The following is a 12,281-nucleotide window of genomic DNA, read 5'->3' on the forward strand; positions in this document are numbered from 1 at the left end:
ATTTTCTTTTTTTCTCCTCTCTCATTTTGTGGCAGGATGTGAGTGTTCTTTCAAATGTAGCCTCAAAAATATCATGTCTTTATTTATTTATAATTTTATATCCTTGTAATATCTAAATTGAAGATTTTTTTTATTTTTTATTTATCTCCAATAATGCACATGTACTTGGCCCTTGTACTTGAATATTATTTTGTTACTTTGTTATTGGAATTTCTCTTTGGGGTTTTGTCTATATATTTGTGATCCAACTTTTTTCTTCTATTTCCTGGAAATTGCCTCTCTTGGACTATTATTTTGCTTTATATCTCATTTTCTCATCCTTAAGATTCAGAATCAAATTGTCAGTACTTTATTAACTTTTTGCTTTTGTAATTTGTAAATTGTTGTATTAGCTAGCAATCAAGTGCTTTAATTATTTTAATTTTAATTTAATTAAAAAATTGATCATGTACAAATGTAATTCTCTTAGCTTGCTTTTCAATTAAATTCTCCGTTCGAAAAAAATAAGGTAAAAATTCAGGTGAAATCGATTTTACGTGAAGTTGATATTCGTTAGATAAAAATTTAATTAAATCAGTCAAATCATTTAATGGCTCTCAAATATCAACTTTACGTGAAATCAACTGCACTTGAATTTCTACCAAAAATTAATTAAAAAGAAAATAATAAAAATAACTATGTGACAGAATTAATAAATTAGATGAAGATGATTATTAGAGCACTACTAAAATTAAACATTGAAAGGAATACGAACAGGGACAGTGGTACCACGCACATTAATTCTTTCAATCTTATCTTATATGCTATGATATGTATTTCAATTTTGTTCTTAAATGCATGCGACTCATAAAAAAATATATTGTATATTTGTATATATTTATGCATATGTTACATATTTAATTTTCTATATACTAGAGTAATTAATTACTAAAATAATTAATTTTGTTAACACAATGATTAAATGTTTGGCATTAGAATAATCACTTTTTTTTTTGTTGAGTGTCAATTCAGCATTAAACTTAGATATTTAAATAACTTAACTTGAAGACAAAGCTCATAAAGAAAGTGTTAAACAGTTAATTAAATACAACCAAAAGATGCCGAAAAAGAAGAGAGGAAATTAAATTAAACCCATGAAACCTGTACCCATGCTTCACAAAAAGCTAAAAGATGGGATAAGATAAGATTATGACCCGTGATAACATATGATTACAGCAATAATAACAATTATGATGAACCAAATCCTACCATCAAAATTTCATAACCAAAGGAAGGAATAACTAGTAGGAACATTCTCTATTTCTCTTATATTTTATATTTTGTACATGAGAAAGTCCAGGGAATCAAACTATATGTGAAGTCAATTTGAACCATTTTTAAAAATTCTGAATTTAAAATTTAAAAAAATTAGGATTAGATTTAAAAACGTGTTATCTAACCTCAATTTTTATTTTAATCTTCTATTAAGAATGTACATGATTCAAACGAAATCGAATTTATTTCAATTTAGATATGATTTTAAATATATACCGAATTATCTTTTTAACTAAAAGAAAGAAATAAGCAACTAATAAGAATATTCTCTCATATTTTATATATGAAAAAGTCTAGGAAATCAAATTATACATGCAGTCAATTTGAACAACTTTTTAAAATTTAAAATTTAAAAAATTAGGATTAGGTTTAAAAATATGTGCTATCTATCATTAATTTTAATGAATACCAGTGACTAAGAAAAATAAGTTGAATCTTGGCCTCTTTTTACTTTGTTTGACTAATTTTGGAGTTTGATGAAACTTTTGGTTTTGGAAGTGCTGCTTCAAATAAAAAATAGGAGATTATTTTATTTTGTCTCTTGTCAGAGAAGAAGCCGAAATAAAATTGCGTGCAAGGTGTGATTTAGAGAAGTTTAGATGGATAGAATAATTAGGAGATAATTCTATTTTGTCTCTTAACGTGTAGAAGTAGAAACAGAGAAGAGAAAAAAGAAGTGACACAAAGATATATCATGGTTCAGCTACTCACTGTAATATAGCCTACATCCAGTATTTATCACAACTATGACAGAATTTTACTATTTTTCAACAAAGTTACATTCATCAATTCTCCCTACGATTCTAACCAATCCTATCTAGGATAAATTCAATTTCTAACCCAAACCAGACTTGATTAGGAACTCACTCTAACTTTCAACAGCAAAGTGCTCACCCAACTTGTAAGAAAGTTCTCTCAGGATCATGACAATAAAACAGAAAACTTACAAAAGATTTCTAAAATAAACAATGACTTTTTCTGCAAGTCTAACTCTCTTACCTTTTTTCATTCAATGGTTGTTTCTTACATTCCTCATTATTATACCTTTTACCATTAAAAACAAAGAAAGACTGGACTAAGAAAATAAGTTGTTTAATGAGAACCATGAAGGAGAAGAATGGTAATAACTCAGTGAGCTATGGGAACCCAAGCTTTGTGTTTTCTCTCCTTACTTCAATCCATGACCGTTCACCCCTTTAATAGATGAGTGAAGCTTCCAGGGCTTGAAACTTGCTTTAGCACTTGTTTGATTTCTTCTCCCAAAGATCAGAAGCAGCATCGACGTGACAGAGAAGAGATAGAGTAGAAGCAGTGACTTAACCATATATGCATGCATACTTTCTATCTTCTCTTTCAACCTTTTTCAAATTACTTCTTGAATATGAACCGTGCATCTTGCTTTGTTCTCAAGTTTGATTCTTGAACGTTGATTCACAGCAGATTGTCACTATCTTCAATATCTTCAACTTCTTCACTTCTGTGTATGCAAGGAGAAGATTTCTTCACCGAACTTTAATGAAGCACAAATGTGAAAACTTCTTTTTGTGATTTGCCCTTTGGATGTGATATTGCCTTTTGTCCTAGCCTCTTTGACTTTTTCTTCGGATTTGGAAATTGCTTTTTATTTTTCGATTTTGTCCTAGCTCATAACTTTCCCTTTTTTTAGCTTTACTTCAGAGAAATCACGTGAGTGATGGACAAAGAGAAGATAGAGAAGAGAGAGATTTATTTCAGTGGTGAGGTTTGGATCAGATGAAATGAAATTGAATTACTTAGTTAGCAATTAAGTTGAATGATTCGACTTGGATATGGACCACCGATATGAGCTTGTTTATGTTTTTGGGACAATTTTTTTTGCTCTTGTTCCATGTAGTTCAACCACTCAATATTTGGATTAAGAGTGATGATATGAATGCTTTGTTTAAGCTAAACCAATGATAGGCTTGTGTTGATGCTTCTTAGACCAAATTTGATTAACAATTTTCTACACACTTAACAAAGTAATCAAGCACATAATTGACTTTTAATCCAATTAATAATGTTTACTAATCATCTATAAAATATTGTTAGTTCTTCAAACTCAACAAACCTCTACTTTGACCTCCCGTACCAATTACTCTTCCCCGAAGTTGCAACCTCCATCGAAAATTCATGTCCCTCGCCCCTGCGTCCTCCGCCTCCACTGCATTTGTCCCTCACCATTGCGTCCTCCCTCCTCCCCTGCGTTTGCGAGTTTCCCCCGCGGTTTCCTCCTCCAACGCGTGTACCACTCTCTAATGCATCCTCCGCTTCTATTGTGCCACGTCCTCCCTTTCCACGGTGTCTCTTGACGGCGCTGTTCCATCTTTCCCTCACGAACACAATACCCTCCTCCTTACGAACGTAGTTTTGTCAAGCACCGCCGCTGCCCTCCCCTCACAAACGCAGCACCATCGATCATTGTCGCAGTCCTCCCTTTCTGAACGCAGCTACCTCTGTCTTAGACATCGTGTCCTGTGACATTTAAACGCAGCGTCACTTTTATCTTCTTCTGCTTTTTGGTTTTAGACGATTCTTTTTTCTAGTTTTGAATGTTTCTTTCTTTTAAGTTTTAGATGTTTCTTTTTTTTATGTTTTAGATGTTTTTTTTTTAATTTTGGATATTTTTTAAATAGTTTTAAATGTTTCTTGCTTATTTTTTGGACGTTATTTTTTTAGTGTCTTTTGGATGTTTCGTTTTGTTAGCTTTTGAAATTTTTAAAAGGATTTTGGATATTTCTTTTTTGTTAGGATTTGGATATTTCTTTTTGGTACGTTTTGGATATTTTTTTATTAGAAATTTTTATAATGATCTTTAAAATAGTTTTGGAAGTTTTTTTAAATGAATTTTGGAATTTTAAAATAGTTGTGAAAATTTTAAAATGGATTTTAGAATTTTTAAAATGATTTTAAATTTTTAAATGGTTTTAGATTATTTTTTTTGGATTTTAGATGTTTCTTTTCATTTAGATTTTGGATGTTTTTTATAATAGTTTGAATTTATGTTTTCTCTAAATAAAATTAAAAAAAATTAGTTGATTATAGTTGGCTGCACCCTTAGTTAGTTACCTAGCGAAATTGTATATGTATTATATGTGGAGATGGCAAAAATTCTCAAGGCGCAAGAATTTCCAAGACTGTCCCAAATAGGACCCATTGAAGAAATTTTTTATTTGTTTTCCATAAAAATAGAGTTGGGGGCCAAAATTCTTCCTTGACAGGTGTAGAGACTTAAATATGAGTCCCTACTCCGTTTCTATTTATCTTTAATTAACCTTAACTCTATTTCATGTATCTTTCTTTCTCACCTCATCCGTCCTCCTCCCTTTAGCAGTCAGTATTATCATTCTGCCAATCAGCCACTCTCTGTGCTCACTACGCCTTCTCCCATGCAGATGCCTCCCACTTCGTTTTATGTTCTGCCAATGCCGCCACTCCTCCTTTCTTTGTTGCACCGCATTGTTTGTCCATTCTTTGTTCTGTCGTACCACTTCTTGGTTTTAGTTTGTCGTCGCTGCTCGTTGCGCCTTCCCACCTCGCCACATCTCCATGGAAAATGGCGCCCCACAAGAATTGTGAAAAATGCGAGTGAGAAATGAGGATGGAAATAAATATTCTTCTATGACGAAGATTAGAAGTGGAGAAAAAATCAAGATTTAAAAACGAGGAGCAAGAAGACATCTTTCGTCCTCATTTTTTTTCCTATTCCGTCCGATTGACATCCCTAATTATTGTGGTTCACTATTATGGTCGAAAATGTCCCTAATTGGTGAATGGTGACTGAGGTGATAGATTGTTGCATTTGCATTATTATTGTTGCTGAAAAATAGATCAAGTAGGGACAGAATTGTCTTTTCAAGTCACAAGTACTAGTGTACTACTTATGTTACTTGGTCCCACGGTCTTATTCAATTCACGAATTAATTATAATGTCACCAGCAGCAACCATGTAAGAAAGTGAAAACCTTAGATCAATTCATTCCACTTTGAATTATATATTTTACAGTGTTATATATTAATTCAATTCGTGGTATTTATTTATGAGTCGAAAAAATCACCATAAAATAACATAAAATGTTATTTTAATAATCATTGTTGTTTTAATGAGCAAAAAAGTTAAATAAATATAATTCATCACTATAGATCCCCTCTAAAATTTAGTTGTGTCCAGTCTTTACCATCTATATTAACTATAGATAAATATATTATTCTGAATTAAATAAAATGCATATAAATAACACAATTTATAAAATATTAAATGAAACAATAATGATTGTGACAAAGGGTAATAGAATGTTGCAAAAACCTAGTGGTAGCATGTGATAGGAGCTTTCAGCTTTTCATATATATATATATTGGAACCCCACCATAAGAGTTGGTATGGATGAGCACCACGTGATAGATCCCCCACAACTACAACAATATAGTAGCCTAGTTTAATTTAGAGCATTATTTGATATACATATGGCCCTTGTGTATATATATATATGTGTACACAAGTCTAATCTTAATAATGAATTAATGATATCGATTATCGTCCTATACGTAGAATGCATGAAGAACATTCATGCATGCATCCCGCCATAACTTCACGTTTTATGTTACCTTTTGTTAGCACTAATTAATTAACTGATCACCTTGATCTACTATATAGTACTTTAGTAAAATCTTTTTCTTCTTATATAATAATCCCCGAACAAATTAAGATAAAAATGCTTTCTCGTTTATTTATATGTAAAAATTAATTATAATTAACTTGTGTGTATATATAATGGACAGCATTACCATGTACATTAGCAGATCCAATAATAATCATCCTTATATTAAAATAATATTTTTCAGATTAAGACTTTTTTACTAATGTGTCACAGTTTTCGAAATTTATTATCATGTTATTTTTTAAAATTAATTATTCAAATGTCATTCTTTTATCAAGGTGACAACTAATTTATTATTTTATTTTTAATTATAATTAATTGTCATAATATAAAAGGGTGGCATATATAGATAATTAGTTTTAAAAGAGTGACATTTTAGTATTAAATTTCAAAAAAGGTGGAATGTTATATTAGTAAAAAGGCCTCGAATTAATTAATACACAGTTTTCTTGCTTAATATTTAATAATGAAGTATTTTTTTAATTAGGATAGAGTGTTATTTTAGTTTCTAATACGTTTGGATTAAAACATAGTTTTGTTTCTAATATTTAAAATATTTTATTTTTGTCTTAAATTTTTATATCTTCTTTTTTTAGGTAGTGTTAACAATCTTAATTATTGTGGTAATTTTAGTGAAAGTTTAGTAATTTGAAAGTGAAATTGAAAAAAAATAAGAAAAAAAAGATAATAACAAAAAAATTAAAAAAATAAGAAAAAAAATAACAATAAAAAAAAATATATTATAAAAAGACAATTTTAGTCAAAAAGACTAAGTATGACGTTTGAAACAAAAATACGATCTTTTAAATATTAAAAACGAAATTAAAATTTAATTCTAATCATATAAATTAAAATATAGTTTTTTATTTTTTGTTACTATCAAAGATTGATTATTATGATCCATTTTGTCACTTCTAAGTTTTAAGTATTGATAAGAGTATTTAATATCATACATACATAATAATATTTTAATCTAAATTCCACATGGCCAAAAAGAAGGGGCCAAATTTTAACACCAAAACATGACATTTGGAAATGCATGGAATCGATAGATATGCTTAATTAGGTTAAGTTGTCAGCTACAGTGTTGTAATTCCGAAAATGACCCGTCACACTCTTTGCCCAAACCAATCAACACCACCTTCTTTTTTGTAATAAATATTTTTTTCTTATCTTATACTAACCTTATATATATATATGTAAAACAAAACAAAAGAAAGAAACGTTATGTACTTTTTCTCTTTTCACTTTTTTATTACCCTTTTATGGTTAATTTTATTATACGTACAAAAACTTTTGAAAAAAATGAAAAAGTTGGATCCTTTAGCATGTGAGAGATGGTAACAAGAGGGCCCAAGATGAAGAAAACTGTTGTCAAAGAATCCAATTTTGATGAGAAGACAAGATGTTATTGAGATTGACCCAAAAGTATTGCTCTCCATCACATCCATCAATTGGTCTTGGATTGGATATTTTTGGACCCACCATAATTCGAAAGTCTTGATATAAAGTAATGTGGGTCCAATTTCTTTGCCTTTCTATGAGCCATTATCTCCATTGCATTAGAATTGGGATCATTAGGGATCAATAATTAGTATTTGGCACGAAACAATTTAGTAAGATGCTAATCAACATTGGAACCCCATCATGATATACTCAAGGATTTCAAACCACCCTCTAGAAAAAAGTGTAATTTTTAAATATTTGAAAATACATTTTCTTTTTCAAGTAATAAGATCATTCAAATACAAGTGAAGTAATTTTTGATGATTAATATAAAGTGATAATATTCTACAAGAATATATATTATTACATCATATTGTGTCATTTTTTTTATATATATTTTACAATAAAATCAACCACTAAACTGAGACAATTGTGTCTTCACAAATAATCTACAATAATCTTCATAAGCAGTTTAATTTTATCTTATAATAATCATCTCACTCCTGGTATAGAAAAGAATTAATTAAATTAGATAAAAATAAGAAAAAGTTACTTGATGTATTAAAAAGCTACTTGATGTATTTATCTTGCATTCCCATGTATTTTACTCACCATCTACACTCTTCAATGTTGTGTTTCTTGATATATATAAGGGGAAAAGGAAATTCTAGGTAACAGTTCCAAGGCCATTTTGAGATGATTGCTTTTAAAATTATAACATATTCTAGCATTTAAAAAAAAATCACCATATATGATTTTCAAATGTATCACCACTATGAAATAATATAGAATCACCCACATTTTTTTTCTAATTTAATTTTAACAATGAATAAAGAACGTAATGAATGGATTGAAATGATGAGAATAAAATGATATAAATACTGTTAAAGATCAAGATCAAGAAATTAAAGATTTTGGTTAATTATGTCTAGGACTAGCTGAGTTAATAACTGAAATTCTGTTACAAAATTTAGTTACAAAATATGTCTCTATGCATCTATAAATAGCAATGCCTTGTACATAAAGAAGTTAGTTTAATATATGATAGTTAATTTTGATTTCCTCTCAATTTACTTTTCCTTTATTCTTCTCTCTACATTTTACAATTTCATTTTCTGCATCATCAATCTTATTACTTCTTATCAGAAACCTTTTCAAGGTATCCAGAGTCTAATAGTTGACACTATGGTTATGATCCTTTCTAATGCTTCCAACTCCAAATATTGTTTACCAGTTATCTCTGATAAGCTCAATGGCAACAACTTCTTGACATAGAAATAAACTGCAATAATCATAGTGGAAAGCCAGAATCTTGAAAGCCATTTCAAGAAGGAGAACATCCCAACTCAAACAGTGGATTTTGGAGACCCATCAAAGCCAACAAAGACTGAATCAAAAACCTTTAAAGAATGGAGACTCCAGGATAAATCTCTGACCTGGCTATTGGCATCTATGGATACAACCTTCAAAAATAAGATTGTGCACTGCAAATTCTTCTATGAGATGTGGGATACTATTCTTGAATTCTTTACGGCATCATCAAGGGCAAGAATTCAGAGTCTTCAATCACAATTAAAGTCTGTAAGACTCACTATTACCACTACTGAATATCTTACAAAAATTAGACAATTAGTAGATTCATTAATTGCCTTAGAAGCACCGTTCTCTGAAGATGAATATATTCAAACCATTTTTGATGAAGTTATTGAAGAATATCAAGGTTTCATTGGCACTGTCATGGCAAAAATGGGTAAGTTTATAGTAGTTAAAACAGAATCATATCTGGTAGTATATGAAGACATGCTAAATCGATTCAAGAAACCTTCACAACCAATTTCTTTAGCCAATTTATCTCAATTTTTTATCCATTCGGATCATAATTTTCAAAGAAACTTCAATCCTTCTAGAGGCAAAGGAAGAGGAGGAAGATTCATGAGAGGTGGCAGATTTACCAACTCAACTAGCTTGTTTTGTTAGATCTGAATCGCCCCGAACATGCTGCTTGGAGTTGTTATTACAAATTTGACCAGCAATTTAAGTCATCTAATGCAACATTTTCAGCTCAATCCTATCATCCTCCAGGTCCTCGACAATCCTTTCATCAACCTAGGACATTCTTGGCAACACCACCATCATCATCATCCTCATAAAATACAGCATGGTATCCTGATTCTGGAGCCAGTCAGCATGTAACAGCTGAACCTAATAACCTTCTTCAAGCTGCTGAGAATCAAATTGGATCAGATCAGTTGTATATAGATAACTGTCAAAATATCAAGATTTCTAACTCTGGTTCTACTTGTGCCTCAAATAACCCAAAATCTCTTGAGTGTTTCTAAATTTGCAGTTGATAACTTGGTCTTTTTTAAGTTTTGGCCTCATCATTGCTTTGTTCGTGATCAGACTACCAGGAATCATCTACTTCAAGGGATAGCTAAGAATGGAATTTATGTGTTTTTAATCTATTTGTACCAAAAACTCTTCCCCCAACTTCAAATTGTGTAAAGCAACAAACTGCACTGATTGCTACTTCTATTCTCAATAATTTTGTAGATACATGGTATAAGAAACTTGACCATCCTTCTATAAAAACTATCTCACAAATTCTGAATAAAAATCAAATTTCACATTTAAAATACTCTACTTCTATATCTGTTTATGAATTATGTTCTATGGTAAAGTTACATCAATTACCTTTTTCAGATTCTCAATCTGTATATGTGCATCCCTTAGTACTTGTCTACATAAATATTTGGAGACCAACTCCTATAATTTTTAAGAATGATTTTAGATATTATATTAGTTTTGTAGATGCTTATAGTAGATACACTTCTTTTTCTCTTCTGGTTAATTAATATGAAGCCTTAACAGCTTTTAAATAATATAAAAATTCTTTGGAAAGACAAACTGGACATCAACTTAAAGCTATACAAAGTGATCATGGTCTTGATTTTTTTGTCTAATTCCTATAAGACTTATTTGATTGAGCAAGGAATCATTCACAGACTTTCATCTCCTTATACACATTAACAACAAGGGACAGTGGAAAGAAAACATCGACATCTTACAGAAATTGGTCTATCACTTCTTGCTACAGCTGCTCTTTTATTACAGTTCTGAGATTATGCATTTCAAACTGCTGCTTATCTCATTAATAAATTTTCCACTCCTATTCTCAATCAATTATCTCTCTTGGAGAAACTCTTTCATCAGCAACCAGATTACACTTTTTTCAAAGTATTTGGCTGTATTTACTGTCATCTCTTGAGGCCTTACAACATTTCAAGTCTCATTTATGTTTATTCTTAGGCTATGATTTTAACCACAAAGGCTATAAGTATCTTTCTCCATCAGGTAAATTAGATACATAAAAAAATATTATTTTTGATGAAACAAGATTTCCATACTCTTCCCATTTTACTTCAAAACATTCTTCTATTTTAGACTCCTCACCTCTCTTACCTACACCACAAGTTATCCCTGGACCACCATCACCAATTCAGTCACATGCATCTCCTTTAGAAACACCAATTTCTCCCTCTATCTCCTCCCCTCCCTCTTCAAATCTGCCTCACTCAACTTCACATCCTACATTAGTAAATTATGACCTTCAATCTCCCATAATACTTATTGGCCCAATTCCAACTTCATATATAAAAATAGTGTTACCTTTGCAACCATCCATTATCTCTTCTTCTTCATCACAAGTATCACCTCCTCTTCCTCAACTACCATTCAATATTCACCCAATGAAAATCAGATATAAATTTAAAATCTCTAAACCTCAAGTCTTTTCTACTATAACTTTCTTATTCCATAGTGATTCAGAGTTTCTACATCATACACCAAAAATAACTTCAGAAGCATTAAAACATGCTCATTGGAAACAAGCAATGTATACTAAGTATTTTACACTTTTAAAATGCTAAACATGGAATTTGACCTCCCCACCACCTAGTGCTATTATTATAGGTAGCAAATGGGTCTTTGCATTGAAAAAGAACCCTAAAGGCCAAGTCATCAGATATAAAGCTAGACATGTGGTCAAGGGGTTTCATCAAAGAGAGGGTGTGGACTTTGAGCAAATCTTTAGTCCTGTGATTAAACCTCAAACTATTCGAATTGTGCTCTCAATTACTTTGTCTCGAGGTTGGCAATTGAATCAATTTAATTTTAACAATGTATTTTTCAATGGTAATTTACATGAAACAGTTTATATGCAACAACCTCAAGGACTTTGTGACAATAACCCTTCTCTTGTTTGCAGATTACGAAAAGTTATTTATGGACTCAAACAAGCTTCTAGAGCTTGGTTGCTAACCTTATCTGCCACATTAAAGAAATTTTGGTTTTATTAGTACTTGTTCATATCCTTCTTTATTCATAAGACATACTAATACATCTGTAACTCTATTATATGCATATGTTGATGATATTCTATTAACTAGAGATAACCCCTCTGAATTATAAGTATTAATTCAACAGTTTTACTCTATTTTCTCTCTTAAAGATCTTGGCAAATTCAATTTTTTTCTTGGCTTAGAAGCCAATTATGTGAATGATTCTCAATTTTACTGCATCAAAAGAAATATATAACTGACTTACTTGATAGAACCAAAATGACTATGGCTAATTTAGCCCCAACTCCTATGGTTGCTTCTTCAAAATTGCCAGCTAATGATTCCTCCCATTTTGAAGATCCAAAATTATTTCGTTCTATTGCAGGGGCCTTCCAATACCTGACACTTACTAGGCCAGACCTCACATTTGCTGTTAGCAAGATTTGTCAATATATGCACAATCCCACTGTCAATCATTGGAGAATACTCAAAAGGATTCTTAGAT

At 30.7% G+C, this 12,281-nt stretch overlaps 1 long non-coding RNA gene across 1 annotated transcript; it reads left to right on the forward strand.

Annotated features, from left to right (window-relative positions):
* The first annotated feature begins 8,467 nt into the window (after positions 1-8,467).
* Positions 8,468-10,065, forward strand: LOC140182517 (uncharacterized). Its single transcript, XR_011878254.1, has 2 exons — positions 8,468-9,186; positions 9,344-10,065. It is a non-coding gene; the product is annotated as an uncharacterized lncRNA (long non-coding RNA).
* The last annotated feature ends 2,216 nt before the right edge of the window (positions 10,066-12,281 follow it).

This window comes from Arachis hypogaea, chromosome 3 (genome assembly GCF_003086295.3).
Source record: "Arachis hypogaea cultivar Tifrunner chromosome 3, arahy.Tifrunner.gnm2.J5K5, whole genome shotgun sequence".
NCBI lineage: Eukaryota > Viridiplantae > Streptophyta > Magnoliopsida > Fabales > Fabaceae > Arachis > Arachis hypogaea.